Source organism: Salmo salar, chromosome 22 (assembly GCF_965601325.2).
Source record: "Salmo salar chromosome 22, fSalSal1, whole genome shotgun sequence".
Lineage (NCBI taxonomy): Eukaryota > Metazoa > Chordata > Actinopteri > Salmoniformes > Salmonidae > Salmo > Salmo salar.
This window is the reverse complement of record NC_138312.1, coordinates 37,339,640-37,362,840: the sequence shown is the minus strand read 5'-3', so window position 1 is coordinate 37,362,840 and position 23,201 is coordinate 37,339,640. Positions and strand designations below refer to the sequence as shown.

The 23,201-nt window shown below is 42.4% G+C and overlaps 1 long non-coding RNA gene across 1 annotated transcript in view; it reads right to left on the bottom strand.

The window, feature by feature from the left end:
- Nucleotides 1-12,801: 12,801 nt before the first annotated feature.
- The window catches only part of LOC123729661 (uncharacterized), a 34,293-nt gene continuing 23,893 nt past the window's right edge, over nucleotides 12,802-23,201 (bottom strand). Inside the window, exon 2 of the long non-coding RNA XR_006761317.2 lies at nucleotides 12,802-12,989. This is a non-coding gene — a long non-coding RNA (uncharacterized LOC123729661). The remainder of the gene's footprint in view (nucleotides 12,990-23,201) is intronic.

Here is a 23,201-nt window from a genome sequence, read left to right as displayed (position 1 = left end):
ATAAACAGAAAGGGGGAAAAGGGAATCAGTGGCAGCTAGTAGGCCGGTGACGACGACCGCCGAGCACCACCCGAGCAGAAAGGGGAGCTACCTTCGGTAGGAGTCATGACAGGAGACCTATGATATCACTCTAATTCTTCTCCATCTAGCTCTAGGTCTGCTAGTGTGTCAGCCTGTGACTGTGCAGGTTATCCAGGCATTCTGGCCTCTGAGAGACAATGGTCCATTAACAGCAGACCTGGCCCTCCTCCAGGCCCCGGTCATCCCATCCGGCCTTTCTCTCTCTGGGCAATAGGAGGAGGAGGAGGAGGACCTGGAACAACCCTAAAGCCTCTTTAATGAGAGGAATCAGACACTGCTCTGCACAACACTGACCAACTACTGTAGTATCATACAGCAGCAGGATGAGGCCTCAGAGGATGCAGGACATGCAGCCGAGCCATAAAGTGCATAGTGGTGTTTAGTGTAATCACTTGTTTTACTATAAAAAGGTGGGAGGGGTTGGATAATACGACAAATAAAAAATTGGCTCCAAACAGTCCATTCTCTCTGACAGGGAATATGGTTTGAATTCCCTGCCTACCAGGTCTGGCATGATGCCATAACATGATGACGTTACTGTGTTTCTGTGTGTGTGTGTGTGTGTGTGTGTGTGTGTGTGTGTGTGTGTGTGTGTGTGTGTGTGTGCGTGCGTGCGTTTTTCTGTGAGTGTGCATGCAGCTGGAGAAGCACAATGCTAGTGCATGGCCCACACTGAGGTGTCATTTACAAACAATGACATCATCCTTTGAGAATCTCTCTACTCCCAGTCTAACTAACGTAACCCAGGCTTCTGTTGTGCTTAGATGTGGAGATATTAATATGTAGTCCTTCAAATAAAAAGCAGCAGGTCTACTTGGCCTGGGGGATATGAAACCCAGTCTAGTGTGTCTGGAAACATAGCCAGCGCTGAGAGAGTGTGTATTGCTTTAACATCATTCTGATGCCTGAAACTACTCTACGGTGGTTCCTTATTGTTGAGCTGTTGATCATGTGTAATTTCTATGTACAGTCAACACTGGATAAGTGCATGTTTGTTCATTACTCTGGATACGCATGCTCCGGTTTACACTGGAAATAGTCCCAAGCCTTGGCATTTATCAGTAATGAGAAGTTGAGTTAATTTGTATGGAAGAGAACAAAATGTACCAGTTGTCTTTCAACATCAGAACATCAGAACCTAGCTGACATCTAGCTAGGTTCTATGCTAGTACCAGAATAAGGACAGAAACCCAAACCGGTTCAAACTTGCTAGAGGCTATGTTATCCCACTGGGCACACAGTGGTTGAATCAACATTGTTTCCAAGTAATTTCAATGAAATTACGTCAAACCAACATCAAATAGATGTTGAATTGATGTCGGTGTCCAGTGGGAAGTGTCTTGTCCGAGCACACTACACTACCACAGGGCTGGAACAGGGAAATGTGACACTATGTTTTTCAGACAGGCTCTTTTTTTTCTGGCTTTTTCAGGCTCTCTCTTTGTATGACCCTAACTATCGGGGATAAGACCCAAATGGAAGGAATATATCTTAGGCGAGCGCTAACCAATAGCATGTGACAAAGATGCTTTTATGACAATGAAGAAGCCTCATTGTGTGTCATTGGGAGGATGTTGGAGGCTCTGTGGTGTGGCCTACAGGGAATGGGATTGTCCTCATGTTACAAAGCAGAAGGATAGAGACCCCCCCCCCCCCACACACCCCCCACTCCACCCACCCCCCACCCTCTCATCATGGACTATTCTCCTTTTTCTGAATGAAGGGGGAAATGAAACAACCAATGTCAATAACACCAAAACATTACCTCAAGCCCACATAGCATAGTAGGCCTCTCAGAGCATCTCTGTTGTTGTTTGTTGTTATGTGAGCTCAGGGATTGATAGTTACGGGATCACAGACCTAGCTAGAATAACATGTTGACCCCAGCTCATCCGGGAAGTCTTTGACATGCTCTGCTCTGGGAACGGCTTCACTTGGAAGTCAGATGTGTCAGGAGGTGAGAGGTCAACACGCCATAAAGTGACACACACACTCTCTCACTAGAATGTGTGTAATAACATGCGCACACACACAATAACACACACAAACACTGCTGGGACACAGCTCTCTCCTCCTTGGGAAACACAAAGTCCCAGGCCAAGAATGTGTAAACACTGGCTTCCTCAGTACAGACGGGAGTAAAAATGTACGTCCATCCACATGTCACACTGTAGGGTTCAGTGAGAAGTCCCACAGATGGCTATGAAATTAGAGGTATCAAACACTGTCTCTCAATCTGTAAGGCTGAGTCCCAAATGGCACCCTATTTCCTATACAGTGCATTACATTTGACCAGGGCCCATAGCGTCAAAAGTAGTGGAAGGGTGCCATTTGGGACACAGTCTATAAGGCTTTACACTGAGTATCACACTTATAATTGACTTAGTAACACAGTCTCTGGATCTGTATGAACACACAGGCCGTCAAACTGAGCACCACTCTCATTCTACATGAGTAGGCCTATAGGGTGTCATGCCAATTCACGCTGCATGGCTATGGGGTATCACATTCAACAATGTCTCTCTCCCTCTCCGCTCTGACTGGAAATCAGTGAGACCACTCTCAACTGAGCATTCAGGAAGAGCTGAAAGGGTAACTGGATACATAGCATGACTGCAGGCCTCAGAAATCCTTTCCCATGAATGGGCTGAGAGATGAATTGTATTCAGAATCACATCTCTATTGTAGTAACACATGTTTTATAAATAGGTAGCTATACATTCATGTACAGTAATTAATATGAATAAATCAACTAGAGGTTTTAATAAAAAATATAGTCTCTTACCTTTGATTGTATATAAACGGTTTCACTCTGTGAAGAAAAGGATGGCACCACTTGGGTCTAAATGAATCTGAGTATTTGCTACATGCATGGAGAGTTCTAGAAATAGAAAACAACCAAAAACCTCAGTTTAATGTGTCTCAAGTGCATCCACAGCTTCTCCAATAGGAACAGAAAGAAAGAGAGCAGATAGAATATGCACACACACACACACACACACACGATTTCTCTGCAACAGAGATAATTCCTCTGCAACATTGTTAGAAGCAACACTATTGTGGGTGAACAATATTATCTAGTAAACTTGTGACTGGAGTTGTGACTGGAACTTAACGTTGAGGACATGGCTGTGTAAAATTCAACACAACCACGGGCCTCTACTGCCAGCTTTACACCGTAGTTATGACTACAGCCAGGTCCCCCCACAGTATGACTCACACGTATCCTGTAAAATATGCACACACACACACACGCAAGCAAACACACACACACACACACACACACACATACGTGCACACGCACACACACATGCATGCATACACGCGCACACACACACACACACACACACACACACATGCACAACCATCTTAAGAATCAGCCACAGAAGAGCACAACCACTCGAACAAAGGCTTGGAGTCAAAACAAGAGCAACAAAAGTTACATGATGTTGTTGACATTGAAATCTGGATGCAGATAGCAATTATAGTATATGATGACTTTATGCAAAGAGAAGATTGAAATGTTTCTTAAAGTACACCAATATCATGTATTCTCTCTACGTATTAATGAAACCGTTTTTTGTTAAAGGTCAGCAAAATACATGGAAATGTCCTGAAGAGGGACAAAAGCTGGGTAATCTGTTCACCCAATATGACATTGTGTTTCTGGGAAAGAGTAGCTAATGCTTTCTGATCCGCCCTCAGCCGTTCGTACGCCCCCTTTCCCAGCCTGTCACTTTTTCCAGCAAGAGGAACTTGCAAAGCCATTTCCCTTCCACAATTAGCTCTGTCAGAGTGTGTGTTTGTGTATTGTGTACATTTGTGTGTGTGTGTGTGTGTAGGGGAATACCGATGTTATCAGACACTCTCTTTACAGAAAGAGCAGAGAAACCCAGATTTGCCTCTCAGCATTTCCTTTTCATGGAAACCACAAAGTCACCAACGAGGCACTTCCCTTTCGCTTGGGGTGACATTTTTGGAGGGTTGTTGTTTAGTTTATTTTTCTTCCTGTGAGTTTTACTGTATGGTTGACACCCAATCAAACCTGTCCAACTTCAGAGTTTACATACAGTTGAAGTCGGAAGTTTACATACACTTAGGTTGGAGTCATTAAAACTCATTTTTCAACCACTCCACAATTTCTTGTTAATTAACAAACTATAGTTTTGGCAAGTCGGTTAGGACATCTACTTTGCGCATGACACAAGTAATTTTTCCAACAATTGTTTACAGACAGATTATTTCACTCATAATTCACTGTATCACGATTCCAGTGGGTCAGAAGTTTACATACACTAAGTTGACTGTGCCTTTAAACAGCTTGGAAAATTCCAGAAAAGGATTTCATGGCTTTAGAAGCTTCTGATAGGCTAATTGACATAATTTGAGTCAATTGGAGATGTACCTGTGTATGTATTTCAAGGCCTACCTTCAAACTCAGTGCCTCTTTGCTTGACATCATGGGAAAATCAAAAGAAATCAGCCAAGACCTCAGAAAAAAATGTAGACCTCCACAAGTCTGGTTCATCCTTGGGAGCAATTTCCAAACGCCTGAAGGTACCACGTTCATTAATACAAACAATAGTACGCAAGTATAAACACCATGGGACCACACAGCCGTCATTCCGCTCAGGAAGGAGACACGTTCCGTCTCCTAGAGATGAATATATTTTGGTGCAAAAAGTGAAAATCAACCCCAGAACAGCAGCAAAGGACCTTGTGAAAATGCTGGAGGAAACAGGTACAAAAGTATCTATATCCACAGTAAAACGAGTCCTATATCGACATAACCTGAAAGGCCACTCAGCAAGGAAGAAGCCACTGCTCCAAAACCGCCATAAAAAAGCCAGACTACAGTTTGCAACTGCACATGGGGACAAAGATTGTGCTTTTTGGAGAAATGGCCTCTGGTCTGATGAAACAAAAATAGAACTGTTTGGCCATAATGACCATCGTTATGTTTGGAGGAAAAAGGGGGAAGCTTGCAAGCTGAAGAACACCATCCCAACCATGAAGCACGCGGGTGGCAGCATCATGTTGTGGGGGTGCTTTGCTGCAAGAGGGACTGGTGCACTTCACAAAATAGATGGCATCATGAGGTAGGAAAATTATGTGGATATATTGAAGCAACATCTCAAGACATCAGTCAGGAAGTTAAAGCTTGCTCGCAAATGGGTCTTCCAAATGAACAATGACCCCAAGCATACTTCCAAAGTTGTGGCAAAATGGCTTAAGGATAACAAAGTCAAGCTATTGGAGTGGCCATCACAAAGTCCTGACCTCAGTCCTATAGAAAATGTGTGGGCAGAACTGAAAAAGAATGTGTGAGCAAGGAGGCCTACAAACCTGACTCAGTTACACCAGCTCTGTCAGCAGGAATGGGACAAAATTCACCCAACTTATTGTGGGAAGCTTGTGCAAGGCTACCTGAAACATTTGACCGGAGTTAAACAATTTAAAGGCAATGCTACCAAATACTAATTGAGTGTATGTAAACTTCTGACCCACAGGGAATGTGATGAAAGAAATAAAAGCTGAAATAAATCATAATCTCTACTATTATTCTGACATTTCACATTCTTAAAATAAAGTGGTGATCCTAACTGGCCTAAGACAGGGAATCTTTACTAGGATTAAATGTCAGGAATTGAAAAAAAACGGAGTTTAAATGTATTTGGCTAAGGTGTATGTAAACTTCTGACTTCAACTGTATATGTCGCAAGTAAAAGCCTTGGGTAGTGAGTTGATACAATTCCAAGTCTGGAAGGTTAAAATCACCCTCAGACTTAAGAAGATGTAAAACTTTCCTTTTTACTATATGAATTGTATTTGCCCATATAAAGTATGTTATGACAGAGTATAATTTTATGTCTTCGGTGAGGTAATAGGTATTACCAAAAATAAATACAAAAACTTTGGCAGCCATGCCATACTAAAGAAGTTTATTCTACCTGTAAGATTAATGGGAAGATTATTCCATTTAATTAGATCTGCTTTCATATTTTTCAGTAATGGAATAAAGTAATCCTTATATATTTGGTGTTTGTTTTCACTTATTAAGCATCCTAAGTATTTCATATTCTTTGTGGTTCACTTAAAGGATTGCTGTAGATGGTTTTTGTTTTTCTTTATCCTTATTGCCTTTAATTTGTTTTTTCCACTTTAATTTACATATTCTGCAGATATTTTTAGCTAAAGTGGGAATGAGTTTTCAATAATGGTCAGGTACATATATCAGAAGATCATCAAATAAGTTTAGTTTCTATTCATTTTTAACAATACTGATACCTGTTACATTTGGGTCCTGTCTAATTCTCTCTACAAGCGGTTCAATTGCCAGTGCAAACAGGAAGGAGGAGAGGGGACATCCCAGTCTTATGCCCCTTTCTAAAGTAATTTAATCAAATAATGTATTATTTGTGTATATTTTTGCTTTAGGACATTGATACACTGCTCAAAAAAATAAAGGGAACACTAAAATAACACATCCTAGATCTGAATGAAAGAAATAATCTTATTAAATACTTTTTTCTTTACATAGTTGAATGTGCTGACAACAAAATCACACAATAATAATCAATGGAAATCCAATTTATCAACCAATGGAGGTCTGGATTTGGAGTCACACTCAAAATGAAAGTGAAAAACCACACTACAGGCTGATCCAACTTTGATGTAATGTCCTTAAAACAAGTCAACATGAGGCTCAGTAGTGTGTGTGGCCTCCACGTGCCTGTATGACCTCCCTACAACGCCTGGGCATGCTCCTGATGAGGTGGCGGATGGTCTCCTGAGGGATCTCCTCCCAGACCTGGACTAAAGCATCCGCCAACTCCTGGACAGTCTCTGGTGCAACGTGGCGTTGGTGGATGGAGCGAGACATGATGTCCCAGATGTGCTCAATTGGATTCAGGTCTGGGGAACGGGCGGGCCAGTCCATAGCATCAATGCCTTCCTCTTGCAGGAACTGCTGACACACTCCAGCCACATGAGCTCTAGCATTGTCTTGCATTAGGAGGAACCCAGGGCCAACCGCACCAGCATATGGTCTCACAAGGGGTCTGAGGATCTCATCTCGGTACCTAATGGCAGTCAGGCTACCTCTGGCGAGCACATGGAGGGCTGTGCGGCCCCCCAAAGAAATGCCACCCCACACCATGACTGACCCACCGCCAAACCGGTCATGCTGGAGGATGTTGCAGGCAGCAGAACGTTCTCCACGGCGTCTCCAGACTCTGTCACGTCTGTCACGTGCTCAGTGTGAACTTGCTTTCATCTGTGAAGAGCACAGGGCGCCAGTGGCGAATTTGCCAATCTTGGTGTTCTCTGGCAAATGCCAAACGTCCTGCACGGTGTTGGGCTGTAAGCACAACCCCCACCTGTGGACGTCGGGCCCTCATACCACCCTCATGGAGTCTGTTTCTGACCGTTTGAGCAGACACATGCACATTTGTGGCCTGCTGGAGGTCATTTTGCAGGGCTCTGGCAGTGCTTCTCCTGCTCCTCCTTGCACAAAGGCGGAGGTAGCGGTCCTGCTGCTGGGTTGTTGCCCTCCTACGGCCTCCTCCACGTCTCCTGATGTACTGGCCTGTCTCCTGGTAGCGCCTCCATGCTCTGGACACTACGCTGACAGACACAGCAAACCTTCTTGCCACAGCTCGCATTGATGTGCCATCCTGGATGAGCTGCACTACCTGAGCACTATCTGACCTATTTATTGTCAATCAGTGTTGCTTTCTAAGTGGACAGTTTGATTTCACTGAAGTGTGATTGACTTGGAGTTAGATTGTGTTGTTTAAGTGTTCCCTTTATTTTTTTGAGCAGTATATAACATTTTTATTAAATGTATTATTTCAGCTGGAGAGTTCCAAAGTTTTGAATAGAAAAGGCCATGCAAGACGGTCGAAAGCCTTTTCAGCATTAACTGCCATTATTGATAAACCTAGATCTTGTTTTTTTTACAAATTGTATAATACTGAGTGGTTTATAATCAACAGGGGACTCTCCAGATTTTCCTGGTTTTAATATAACTGAAATAACTGTTTGATACATGGAACTAGGAAGTACTGAATTGAGTGACATGTGTGTTGTCATTTGTGTTAATAGGATTTCATTGTCTGTCATGTCAACAACCACAGGTTAACAATGACAGGACATCCCCACAGATGGATGCAGAACTACTGTATTCATTTATGTAGCATATATTAATATATTACACGTAGTTAATAAAAAGCTTATACATTTTAGCCATCTTGACACAATGAAAAAAGCATCACATTTCCAGTCAGTCCTCTTCCTCTTCAGCACCTGGCACTCTGAAAAGGCATATGATCCAACAGGCACACTCGCATCCTGCAACTCTCATGCAATCTCTGAATAGAGCTACATATTCCATTGCTGTGGAATCCTGTGGTGCTGCTTGGAACACGCAAGCAGACTGAGCTATTTGTGCGGAGAGGTGATGCCTAATGTCAACCAGATGCATCAAACTCATTCATTGTCAATGGAGCAGTCCGCAACGCTATGTTGGGGGTGCCACAGTAGGCTACAGTGCGTTCTGTGTACCGCATGCGTTCCAATATTTTCATCTCGTGTGTTGCTTAAAACCTGTTAGGGACAGACGTTCCGCTAGCGGAACGCCTCACCAATATCCAATGGTATAGCGTGGCGCGAATTACAAATACCTCAAAAATGCAAAAACTTCAATTTTTCAAACATATGACTATTTTACACCATTTTAAAGACAAGACTCTCCTTTATCTAACCACATTGTCCGATTTCAAAAAGGCTTTACAACGAAAGCAAAACATTAGATTATGTCAGGAGAGTACCCAGCCAAAAATAATCACACACCCATTTTTCAAGCTAGCATATATGTCACAAAAACCAAAACCACAGCTAAATGCAGCACTAACCTTTGATGATCTTCATCAGATGACACTCCTAGGACATTATGTTATACAATACATGCATGTTTTGTTCAATCAAGTTCATATTTATATCAAAAAACAGTTTTTTACATTAGCATGTTTTGTTCAGAACTAGCATACCCACCGAAAACTTCCGGTGAATTTACTCAATTACTCACGATAAACGTTCACAAAAAACATAACAATTATTTTAAGAATTATAGATACAGAACTCCTTTATGCAATCGCGGTGTCCGATTTTAAAATAGCTTTTCGGTGAAAGCACATTTTGCAATATTCTGAATAGATAGCCCGGCCATCACAGGCTAGCTATTTTGACACCCACCAAGTTTGGCACTCACCAAACTCAGATTTACTATAAGAAAAATTGGATTACCTTTGCTGTTCTTCGTCAGAATGCACTCCCAGGACTTCTACTTCAACACCCAATGTTGTTTTGGTTCCAAATAATCCATAGTTATATCCAAATAGCTGCGTTTTGTTCTTGCGTTCAAGACACTATCCGAAGGGTGACGCGCCGGCGCATATCGTGACAAAAAAAATTCAAAATATTCCATTACAGTACTTCGAAGCATGTCAAACGCTGTTTAAAATCAATTTTTATACGATTTTTCTCGTAAAATAGCGATAATATTCCAATATTCCAACCGTTCAAACACTGAAAGTAGAAAATGGAGTCGTCTCATGCACGCGCGCACCAGTGTCATTGTTCTCAGAAGGAGCACTCTCCAAAAGCCCTACTGTTTTTAGCCCAGGGACTGCAGTTATCATTCCACGTTCTAGCGCCTTCTGCTGCATTTTTTCTGGCGCCTTCTGCAGGATCTCTACTGTAATGTGACATTTTCTAAGGCTCCCATAGGCTCTCCTATGGGAGCCTTAGAAAATGTCACATTACAGCAGAGATCCTGTATTTTCGATAAAGAGGCTACAGAAGGCCAAGAAATGGTCAGACAGGGCACTTCCCATATAGAATCTTCTCAGGTTTTGGCCTGCCATATGAGTTCTGTTATACTCACAGACACCATTCAAACAGTTTTAGAAACTTTAGGGTGTTTTCTATCCAAATCTAGTAATTATATGCATATTCTAGTTTCTGGGCAGGAGTAATAACCAGATTAAATCGGGTACGTTTTTTATCCGGCCGTGAAAATACTGCCCCCTATCCATAACAGGTTAACCGCGCGGTGGGACAAATGGAAGTACACACACAGACTCCAACTAGCTAGCGTTTAGCTAGTTGAAAAGCGAAGCACATGTGCGTCATGTACGGAAAATACGGGCTAGACATCCGGCAAAACAAAACGCATATGCATCTGCTGGACATCGGGCATAAGTGTTGGTCATCGTTTCACACTGATTGCAACTCGCTAAAGCATGATAGCATTCAGTCTCGCTCGGCTCCATCTGTTGCAATGGGAAACACTGTTATTGCCTGGCATTACATTTGATGGTGTACACTGTAAAGTATGTAGACAGCCCTGTCTGGGCTGTTGTGTCATACCCAGGATCTTATACACACACACAAGCATTAACCGTGGCAAGGTCGTAAAACAGACTCTCACACGGAGGTAAGGCGAAAGAGAAATCCTGAGTGAAAAAAACTCAGCGCCAGTACGGGGATCAGTATTACTAGAGGTGCCTGGTGTGTAGTAGTAGTAGTAGTCTGAACAATGTGGCTGGTTTCTCTCTCTCACGTCTCTTTTCATCACTTTCTCTGCCTTCCATTCTCTTTCTCAGTGAGTATTTTTCCCTCACTTTCTGTGCCTACCCTTCTCTCTCCCTCAACCTGTTGCTTGTCTACTTCTCATTGTTTTTACTTTCTCTCTCTTGGCTCTCTGATTTCTGTCGGTCAATCATGCTTCTCACCAATTTCTCAGCCTCTACTCTCTCTTACTTTTTCATTGTTTTATTATGTCCCTAGCTGCTTCTCAGTCACACACTGTCTGCTTCACTGGCTGTCAATCTCTTGCTTTCTCTTTCACTGCTTATTTTTACTCTTCCTCCCTATACCTTCTATCTTCACCTTTGTCTCTGCCTCTTATTTTGTATTCTCTCTCTCTCTCACTCTCTCTCTCTCTCTCTGTCTTCCCCTGACCCTCCCTCTGTCTCTCTGTCTACCTTTCTCCCTCTCTCGGTCTACCTCTCTCCCCTATGTGAGCTTGTCTGCCACTGTACAGCAGGCATTGGGTCTTGCGCAACCTCCCCTGTGCTGTGCTGCCTGTCTGTGTAGCCAGTGGGGCTGGAGCAGTATTTGCATGGCATTACCTCAGTCCCACTCCTCTGATACGTATCACATTCCTAGAAGAGGATTGACTTTCAGCCACACCGACAGACTCACTCGCTTGCACCTGAAAGTGAAGGGGGGCAGCTTACGCAATGGCCCGGGGGATTGCTCAACCTCTCCCTCACCGCCAACAGGAACTGTGTCGACACATCGGGAGAGAAAACAAAAGCCAGAGCAAATAAGTCACTATAGTAACTATCAACACATGCAACCAGCAATTCAATATTTAAATGGGGCCCTCCTCCCTCTCTTCCCAAAACTAATAATTGAGAGTTTGCTGCACTAGCAGACTAGCCCGAGGCATGTTACTGTAGTTAATAATATACAGGTTTCACTGTCTGTGCTGGCTTGTGGTGCATCTGTATGGACAATCTGAGTGTGTCTGGTGTGATAAATACTCATCATCACCATCATCCTCTTACAACCATCCTGATCTCACAGACATTTCAGGAAAGTCATACTGAGTTACAAGAACGCATCACGACAGTGGTCTGTGTGGGCCCCTTGAGGACACCCAAACCCATCTGATCCTACTCTGTTGTTACTTGTCTGGAAGTGTTCTACACAAGGAGGCTTGAACAAAGAAGAAGACCATCCAGGAGATAAAGTGAATACCACGTCAGTGACATTAACACAATTACACCCTGCCTATTTGTTCAAACCCAGAAGTTCAGTGAAACTATGTTGTGAGGTAATAGCAGGTTGCTGAGTTTTTCCTCATAACAGGATGTTTCCTCATAATAGGGATGTTCCACAGAATTGACTTCTACCTCTGATTGCTAAAACTTCGATTTAATTCATCAGGAAAAATAAAGGCTCAAATTATCACAGGCTTCAACTCATGACAGAACCATCACCTTTCAGAATCCTACTTCTCCACAGTTCGCTAAACACTCTACTGTCGTTTTCATTAAGTGTATGTGATTATGTTGGAGTTACATCATGCGGCGCTTTACTAACTCTCCCCAGTGGGAGTTCCCAACAAGAAAATTAAGAGACTTTTATTTAACTGTCAAAAGCGAACAAGGCCTGCAATTTGAATCAAACAGAGTGCCGATGGTAGAGGAAGATTATTTTTGACCCTGGTGTATGACCCTCTATTGAATTGACATACTGCATTACTGAGTGTTTCATCAGAGTTCCATTCCCAAGCCTGCGTGTACTGAAATGGCTGCCACTAACATAGTAGTCATCTGGACAAGGGGAGTTAATTATTGTATAAGGAATGAGGGTGATATAAGCCTGAAGTAATACGAAGAATGGGGTTGGGGGACGAGAGGAGGCGGTGTGCAAAAAGTGGACATGTATTTTTCCCTTTGTGAGACTTTATAAGTAAATTCTTGTATATGGGAACTACAGTAACAGTACAGCTCTATTTTATCAACTGTAACCTCTGAAGTATATCATAACCTATTCATATCAGTGCATTCATTAGTATCTAGTGGATATGAAATCCCTTCCATCAATCAGTCTTTAATTCTCAACTGGGAATTAATACTGTACAACCAAGCTGACTAGTCTTTATTAAAGTTGTACACTGGATGAACTCCTTCAGTTCCAGGACATTTCTCATGTATCTGTCCATACCCACCCAGCTATGCGGACAAAGTGTTTTCTTCCTTTTCCTTCCTGGTTTGCGACCCGGCTGCATGGGAAACAGGGAGTCCGATGCTGTGGCAACCGAGGGGAAGGAGCTAGGAGGAAGGAAGAGACGAGGAAATGAATCAAAGCTCAGATAAAGCACAGATAGTTCTATGGATTTCCTGCTCCTAGCAGGATGAAGCTACCAGCACTGAGATGAGATGACTGATAGTTATTTTCTAATGAACGGCATTAATGGTGGGGCTTGCGAATACTTCCGACTTCTCGTTATTCAGCCCCCATTGATTTTGGTACAATGTTTGACCCAGTTAGCATAAGAACACGGCATAAGCCATGGCAAAATGTGTAGAATCCCAGAAAATTTGCTTTAAACCTGATTTTTTTTCTCTCAGACCCATGACAAAATGTGTAGAATTGTAGGTTACTAGCTATTATCTGTACAGTCCCTCAGTCGAGCTGTGAATTTTAAACAAAGAAGGGCACCTATACATAGATGAAAATAAGAAAAAAAAGCAGACATTGAATATCCCTTTGTGCATGATGAAGTTGTTAGTTACATTTTGGATGTTCTATCAATACACCCAGCCACTACAAGTTCCAGTAACCTAAAACACAAGGCCAAATCTACACTGGAGTTGCTTACCGAAAAGACAGTGAATGTTTCATTTCCCATCCTTTGTGGGCTCTGCCTGTCAAGCAGCAGAAGTGCGCATTTGCCGATATACTATTAGCTGACCATGTTTACTTTGCACGCTTCAGAGGGGTTTAGTTAAATGCAGAAGGCATATTTCAGTTGAAGGCATTCAGTTGTACAACTGACTAGGTATCCCCCCTTTTCCTTTCCCTTACTGGTAGAAACTTTGTACAGTTGGCTAAACACAGTGGTAAATTGACCTAATGTACTTTTTTCTCCAACCAAACTAGGCCTACCTAGCAAAGTTAGCTAACATTATTCATTTTTCAACATTGCTTTTAAGAGTGTTTAATCACGGCTACATTGATTAATGGATCACATCAAATTCGCTAGCTAGCTAATAACAGATCACGTCAATATGGCTAGTTAACAAGCTATCTTTCAGGGGATGAACTAGATGGCTATATTTGTTTGCCATCTACAGTGGTGATGACAGTAGTCCGACTGACAACTTTGCCAATGTCAAGCTCTTTCCAAAAGCCTAATCTCTGATGAAGCAAGCTAAAGGACACGTTGTTTGCTTAGCTAGCTGGCTACATGCCAAATGGATAGGCTACCCTCACCTATATGAAAATACATGATCAATTGATGTTTACTGATCATGAAAAGCATGCAGTTATTTGCTGTATAACTCTGATAGAGCTGATAGAGCTAAATATATGTAGTTCTGACTATGTGTTTAAGAGGTGATGATATTAAAACCAAATACACTGAACAAAAATATAAAAGGCAACATGTTAAGTGTTGGTCCCATGTTTCATGAGCTGAAATAAAAGCTCCATGCACAAATTTGTTTACATCCCTGTTAGTGAACATTTCTCCTTCACCAAGATAATCCTTCCACCTGACAGGTGTGGCATATCAAGAAGAACCTGATTAAACAGCATGATCATAACACAGGTGCACCTTGTGCTGGGGACAATAAAAGGGCACTCTAAAATGTGCAGTTTTGTCTCACAACACAATGCCACAGATGTCTCAAGTTTTGGGGGAACGTGCAATTGGCATGCTGACTGCAGGAATGTCCACCAGAGTTGTTGCCAGAGAATGCAATGTTCATTTCTCTACCATAAGCCACCTCCAACATAATTTTAGAGAATTTGGCAGTACATCCAACCGGCCTCAAAACCGCAGACCCTGTGTTTGGCGCTGTGTGGGCGAGCTGTTTGTTGTGAACAGTGTGAACAGAATGCCCCATGGTGGTGGTGGGGTTATGGTATGGGCGGGCATAAGCTACGGACAACGAACACAATTGCATTTTATCGATGGCAATTTGAATGCATAGAGATATTGAAAATATTCTGAGGCCCATTGTTGTGCCATTCATCCGCCGCCATCACCTCATGTTTCAGCATGATAATGCACGGCCCCATGTCGCAAGGATCTGTACACAATTCCTGGAAGCTGAAAATGTCCCGGTTCTTCCATGGCCTGCATACTTACCAGACATGTCACACATTGAACATGTTTGGGATGCTTTGGATCGTGTTCAGGTTCCCGCCAATATCCAGCAACTTCTCACAGCCATTGAAGAGGTGTGGGAAAACATTCCACAGGCCACAATCAACAGCCTGATTAACCCTATGCGAAGGAGATGTGTCGCAATGCATGAGGCAAATGGTGGTCACACCAGATACTGTCTGGTTTTCTGACCACACCCTACCTTTTTTTAAAAGGTATCTGTGACCAACAGATGCATATCTGTATTCCCAGTCAGGTTAAATTTACAGATTAGAGCTTAATTTATTTATTTCAATTGACTGTAACTCACTAAAATCTTTGAAATTGTTGCATGTTGCATTTATGTTTTTGTTCAGTATAGTCATAACTTTTATTTAACAATTTCTTGAAAATGGCACGTAGTTGTCAATGGTTTTAGCGGAGCTGGGTCTCCTTGTCAAGCACTCTGCACCGTATTGTGGAATTTTATTGATAAGGAAACCGGAAATAGGAAACACTGTCTCCACCGATAAATCCACAATAATTGAGAATTTCAATAAGCATTTTTCTACGGCTGGCCATGCTTTCCACCTGGCTACCCCTACCCCGGTCAACTGCCCTACACCCCCCACAGCAACTCGCCCAAGCCTCCCCCATTTCTCCTTCACCCAAGTCCAGATAGCTGATGTTCTGAAAGAGCTGCAAAATGTGGGCCCCTACAAATCAGCCGGGCTAGACAATCTGGACCCTCTCTTTCTAAAATGATCTGTCGAAATTTTTGCAACCCCTATTACTAGCCTGTTCAATCTCTCTTTCATATCATCTGAGATCCCCAAAGATTGGAAAGCTGCTGCGGTCATCCCCCTCTTCAAACGGGGAGACACTCTAGACCCACACTGCTACAGACCTATATCTATCCTACCCTGCCTTTCTAAGGTCTTCGAAAGCCAAGTTAACAAACAAATCACTGACCATTTCGAATCCCACCGTACCTTCTCCGCTATGCAATCTGGCAGAGTTTAGAGTGACAAAAATGTGCCTGTCTGTAAAGAGAAGGGCGGTGGATACATTGATCCTGCTGCTTTGATTGGATAGGTGTCTCCGTTCACTCGCTTCACCAGGTCACTTCTCCTTGTATGTTTTGGTCTGATCATTTAGATTGCTGCTGCCTCCTGGAGCCTGCTACTGTGATACATCAATAGGCGAGGACATTTTCTAGCAAGCTATCAATGTCCATAATATCTAACAAGTGAAGCGAGAGTAGGGAAAAAAGAAGAAACGAGTGACAGCAAACTTGTCTGCCTGCTGCAAATTTTGAGGGCAGGACACACAGATACAGTCACACACACACGCACACGCCTCTGCGTGCTGCTCCTAATCTGCTGCTTTTTTGGTCTATAAACCTGCAGGGAGTTCTTTGCCAACATCTACTTAGGCATAATAATACATGAGTATCAACTGTCAATTTACGGATACGATTATGAGTATAGCCAGGTTGTCACACCCCCGAACAACATCACTTTAGATTAATCTGATATGTAGGCTAAATGGGGAAAACTTCGTTCAGGGTTGTTTTTTTGCATGTGATAACTTCTTTGTTTTCACATGCAACAACTGTAGTTTAGACATTTTAATTTGAATAAGAGTTGTGTAGCCTATTCAGTTCAGTCAGCATCAGTGATTAATATTTTCTTGCAACTTTCTGAAATGGCACAGGAATGCCCGTTTGTGTGTGGTGTGGTGTGGTGTGGTGTGGTGTGTGCGTGCGTGCGTGCGTGTTCTTAAACTTTGTGTAGCAGTTAGCAATGATGCTTATGATAACCTTCCTCTGGTAGAGATGGAAAGGCTTTCCCAAAAACCTTCTCAAGCCTATGCTTACCTGAAAGAATGATATCATGATTATTTGCATCAATCCAATGGCCATTTGTTTGCAAACAATCACATGAGCACAACAGAAACATCGCTCTCTTGCATTAAAGGGTAACCTACACCTAAAAATCTAAATGTATTTTATTTTTCCCAGACCTAAAAAAAAAGGTCTCTTGATGTGGTTTAAGCATTCTTGTAGACTTAGAACATCCAATTTGGTTTTTTATTTATTTAAAAGGTGTGATTTTGAGAGCAATTTTTTACTTACAAACTGAAACCTGGAAAAACTAAACAGAGAAAACTGAATCAGGTGTGTATGTATGCTATGCTCAGTTAACTTATGTGTCCCCCCCCCCCCCCCCGGGGGGCAGAGGTGCTCAGAAGGAAGGGGTAACGCCTTTCCGGCCAGTGGGTCCCTCTTCCCACTGATCCCCCTCCAGCCCAGAGAGGACTACATGAACATCCCGCTGTCATCCAAATATGTTGTAATATGTATTTTATTTAATGCCTCATTGTCTTCTGTGCTCTATTATGACAGTTGGCATATGCTGTGGTATTTTGGTAGGAGAGTGTATAAAGGTGTAGTGGTCCGAGTGTAGCTATTTCTGATTAAATGTGTGATCTAACTGCCCCACAATCCAAAGTAATAAGGTTGATATAGTAGTATATCAAAGTAATTAGAACAGTTATTTTACTTGACTATATGTAACTGCTTTGCTTTAAATAGTAAAATAAAACTTTTTAAACTTTTTACACTACCACAAAACGAATTTTAAAGACCAAAAGAAAGCCCCACTATGTTACTTCATGTAAAGTTACCATCTAAGTTAGTTATTATACAACATTTGAATGACCTTGTCATGAGATATCAAATGGACTTTTGACTGATCTGAAAGTGCTAGACTTATATCAATCTGTCAAATGGGTCAAAGTGCTAGTCAAGTAAAGTGTCTCTGAACAGTCTTTCTTACTTTTGCTTTTGTTTTCGACATGGATTGTACAGCCCTCATTGCGTAGTACTCGTACTCCACATGCAGTTCTGGGGCCTGTTCTATCTGCCGCTGCTTGATCTCGGTGGCCTGGTTACTCACAGGCAATCATATGAGCAGGGAGTGGAAACGCTGGCTAAACCACAGACCTCAGCCCCACCACTCCACTCCAGTAGCCCTCCTTTCCTGCAGGCAGGGCCTTGTGGTTGCCAGTGGGACTGTGAGGTGGGCTGAGAAGGGAAATCCTCACAGAGATTCAGATGGGAAGTGTCCCAGATAATTGCATCCTGATTCCTGACTATTGTCCCTGCCCTATTGTCTCCAGGGTCCTTAGTGACATCCCCTGACCACAGACAACCTGTGGGGGAGAATCAATCATGCTGAGCCACTTTAAATCTACATCTAGATACCCACTAATGTCAGCTTAGCTGAATCACAGAGAACAATTAAGTCAAAATAGTCATCCCTCTCCTAAATTCAGCTTGGAAAGCACCCAATTAGCAACTAACTCTTGTTAACTGTTAGCAATATGAGTATGACAGACAGTGGGAAAGGTGCCAGGTGTAAAGGTATCTGTAAAACCACAGAACTGTATACTTTAAAGCAGCATCCTCATTGGGGAATCCCACAGGCTGTGACACGCCTACCCAGCGAGAGGACCCACACCTATTGCTGAGCTCATCTAAAAGACATATATAGTCAATATGGAGTCAACATCAAACCCTACTACCCACACTAGAGACCTTTTAATCTGTACCGCAGTTACAGAAAGACTTTACACCCAGTGGCCAGTTTATTAGGTACACCAACCTTTTCACGAAAATGGTATCTCAGAACGCACAACTCGTTAACCCTTGTCATGGATGGGCTATTGCAGCAGACGACCACACTGGGTTTCACTACTATCAGCTAAAAACAAGAAGTGGCTCCATTGGGCACGCGATCACCAACACTGGACAATTGAGGAGTGGAAAGACATTGCCTGGTCCGTCGAATCCCGGTTTCTGTTGCGTCATGCTGATGGCAGAGTCAGGATTTGGCGTAAGCAGCATGAGTCCAAGGCCCCATCCTGCCTGGTGTCAACGTGTACCTAATAAATTGACCACTGAGTGTATATCGTTACATCATTCCACACACTGACACCTTTCTGTAGTCTTCGACAGCCACTGACCAACATCTGTTAAGTCAGAGTAGCTCAATACTAGCCAGTAAATGTAAACTCCTTCAAATCAAATAAAAGGAAACCCCAGTTTTAAAGACTATTGGATCTGAGAATCTATTGAATTCAATAGTTAGATTTGGTGAACTATACTGATTTGACCACAAGCCTAGGGATTCTGTCAGAAAGAATGAGTGAGAGAGAAAGGCCTGTAAAATCCCCCAAATACCTGTTTTAATGATCAGACCTTCATCTTGTATGGTAAAACAGAGCTAAACAACAAGCAAAAGCATCCTGCTGTTTTGGTCCATGCTGTATGTATGAGTGGTGAGTGTATCCAGACCAAGCTGTGCTCTGTCTCTTGGTATAGCCCAGCATTAATGGCAGACCACCGTTGAGTCAGAAAACTTGGCCCCTGATTTCATCACATTTTGTTATGAAAGGCATGTGATTCAGAGAGAAACGCAGCCGACTCAAGGCCACCTTCGTGCCTAGGTGTGGAAATGCATTTGAAATGTCGCTCTCGATATAGAGATAGCGCCGTTGCACCAGCCAGCCGATATGAAATAGTAGCTTGGGGGCCGTTTATAATGCACATCTATTGAGTCCCAAATGGCACCCTATTCTCTATATTATGCACTACTTTTGATCGGACCCCTATGGGCCCTGGTCAAAAATACTGCACTATATAGGGAATAGGATGCCATTTGGGACACAGCCATAGTGGGTGAACTCTAGCTTGGACTGAAGGCTAGTGAGCCACGGCAACACATACATTTCATTTGGTTATCCCCAATCCTGCCTTGTACTACAGTACCAGTGAAAATGCCATGGTAATTTTGTGTTGTTGAAAATAGGAAATTGCTGATGTGTCATGTGTAAATCTTGTGTACTTGTTTGTGGTTTGCTGTAATGGTAGAAACACAAATTGAGCAGACTAGAGGGAAATGATTGAGCTCAATGTGTGGCCTTATCAGCCAGAACCAAAATACCTTTCTCAGTATTTCACTGGGCCTTAGTGTCACAGGGTGTAGACCAAAACGCAGCAGGAAAATGTATACTCATCTTCTTTTTATTAGTGAAGAAGGAAAAACACAAACAACGTGTACAAAAAAACAAACAAACAAACTAGACAGTCTCGTCAGGCATACAGCAAAACAAGAAACAATCTCCCACAAAATCCCATGACAAACACATTCCTATTTATAGGACCTTCAATCAGAGGACCTTCAACTGAAGGCCCCAACACCAATTAGCTAAACATAGAAATACAAACGACTAGACTGAACATAGAAATAAACTAACATAGAACAATAACCAAACCCTGGACTAATAAATCAAATATCCCTCTACATACACAACCACCCCGAACCATATAAACCAAATACCCCCTCTACTTGAACACATACACAAACACACCCAGAACCACATTAAACAAATACCCCCTGCCACGTCCTGACCAAACTATAAGAACAAATAACCCCTTACTGGTCAGGACGTGACACTTAGTTAATTCTCCATTGACCTGGGCATCCACTGGCTCTCTTCTAGTACACCCAGGCTCCTTGGCTTCCATGCCAGTTTAGTATGATTTCATTTAGCCCACGTTATGATTTTATTACAGTCATAAGGCTCTCAGTGAGATTGTATCTGTTGCCCTCGACTACAGGCTCTGCTCGCTTGCGAAAGGTCATTTCAGTTTCAGAGGCCTCATGCTATGTTTACACAAGACTCGAAGACATGTGTTTGACATGACTCACATAACCACGTAGGCAGGAGTTCTTTGTGAAGACAGGGTTTTATTGTTTTGATAGAAAAGGGCAAAAGACAATACTAGGGTATCAAAGACAGATTGTCTGTACCTTTCCATTGGCTAAAGTTAGGCAATAGCCTACAGTAGGATAATTAAAAGGTTCAAGCAGTTGTTCAAAGTTCATAGACTTTTCTTCTTTCTTTTGATGGTACCAAAAAAAAAGTTACATGAGAAAAAAAAGTCTAATAATATATAAAATAAATGTGTATTTTTCACACGCTTCGTAAACAACATGTGTAGACTAACAGTGAAACGCTTACAGTACTTACGGGCCCTTCCCAACAATGCAGTGAGAAAAAAAGAGAAATAATAAAAACATGAATAATAATAAATACACAATGAGTAACGACAACTTGGCTATATACACGTGGTACCAGTACCGAGTCGATGTGCAGGGGTACAAGGTAATTGAGGTAGATATGCACATATAGGTTGGGATAAAGTGACTAGGCAACATTTTTACATTTTAAGTCATTTAGCAGACGCTCTTATCCAGAGCGTCTGCTAAGTGAGTGCATACATTTTCATACATTTTGTTTTTCTTCCATACTGGCCCCCCGTGGGAACAGAATAGATAATGAACAGTAACAGCAGCGTATGTGGTGCATCAAAAGAGTTAGTGCAAAAAGATTCAATGCAGATAGTCCTGGTAGCTATTGGTTAACTATTTAGCTAACTATTTAGCAGCCTTATGGCTTGGGGGTAGAAGCTGTTCAGGGTCCTGTTGGTTCCAAACTTCAGTACAGCTTTCCATGCAGTACCAGAAAGAACAGTCTTGGGTGGCTGGAGACCATTTTTAGGGCCTTCCTCTGACACTGCCTGGTATAGAGGTCCTTGATGTCAGGGAGCTCGGCCCCAGTGATATATTTGGCCGTACACACTACCCGGTCAGATGCCAAGCAGTTGCCATACCAAGCGGTGATGCAGCCAGTCAAGATGCTCTCAATGGTGCAGCTGTAAAACCTTTTGAGGATCTGAGGCCCCTGGTCGATTCTTTTCAGCCTCCAGAGAGGGAAGAGGCGTTGTTTTGCCCTCTTCGCAACTGTGATGGTGTGTGTGGACCATGATAATTCTTATGTGATGTGGAAAACGAGGAGCTCTCGACCTTCTCCAGTACAGCCCCGTCGATTTGGATGGTGGCGTGCTCTGCCCTCCATTTCCTGTAGTCCACGATCAGCTCCTTTGTCTTGCTGACGTTGAGGGAGAGGTTGTTGTCCTGGCACCACACTGCCATGTCTCAGTCCTCCTCCTTGAAGGTGGTCTCATCGTCATCTGTGATCAGGCCATCACAGTCGTGTGAAATTTCACCCTTGGGGAATCTGGGCATGTTATCATCATGTCTGAGGCATCAACACAAATTTGACGATGGAGCATCTATTAGCTACATGGAGACATTACCATACATGTTTCAACCGGAATATAGCAAATCGGATTCAAAACAAAGAGTTAGAGTTAGCTAACGTTAGAAGCTCAGCTAAAGTCGATGCCAGCACCAAGAGGGCAGATTACAAATACGGTGCCTAGTTAAGTAAGTTATTTTTCCTGCAAGCCACCTAGCTAACTAACTTTATTTAATCTACTGAAACCCATATTTTGTATTTCTGGCTAACATACAGTGTTACAGTGGGGGGTAATCAAATTATTTTTCTGTTTGCTAACTTAGCTAGCTATGTAGCTAGCTAGGTAACTAGCGAACCAGCTAAGTTAGCTAGCTAAACAACTACCGGTAGCCATATCTATGACTAAAAATAGAAGAGGTTTACAATCGGAAATCTTTTGTATCTTGATTGTAAAACCTCTTCACTTTTTAGTCATAGATATGGCTAGCTATTAAACAAAAAGCTACCATGTTACAACCAGCCACCTAATGCTAGGTTTGCCAGCAAACGTTAGCACATGACTGGAGTTGACTAGCTAGTTAGCCTGACGCCTGCTAACATCAGCAACTGTAAATAATGTTACTAGCTAGCATTGACAAGGGTTGACATTGGTTATGATGACGACCTTGGATTAAGGTGACCAGATTTCTGAAATGAAAACCGGGGACATTTCCAGTTCAGCGGTCAATATATCATTAAAATATCCAATGTTATTATCTATGAAATAAAAAAGTGGGACAATTCCGGTTTCATGTATTTAGACGGAGAAAACAACTATATTACAGAAACACTAAAGACAAGACAGAACTGTCCGATCTGAACAGCCATTCAGTGGTCCTGGTAGACTGGGTAGAATAAGAGCAGAAGAGAACATGAACAAAATTGAAAAAACAGAGACAATAGTAAATGTGAAATACTTAACATAATAAAGAAATAAGATGATGATGAAATCGGTAACTAC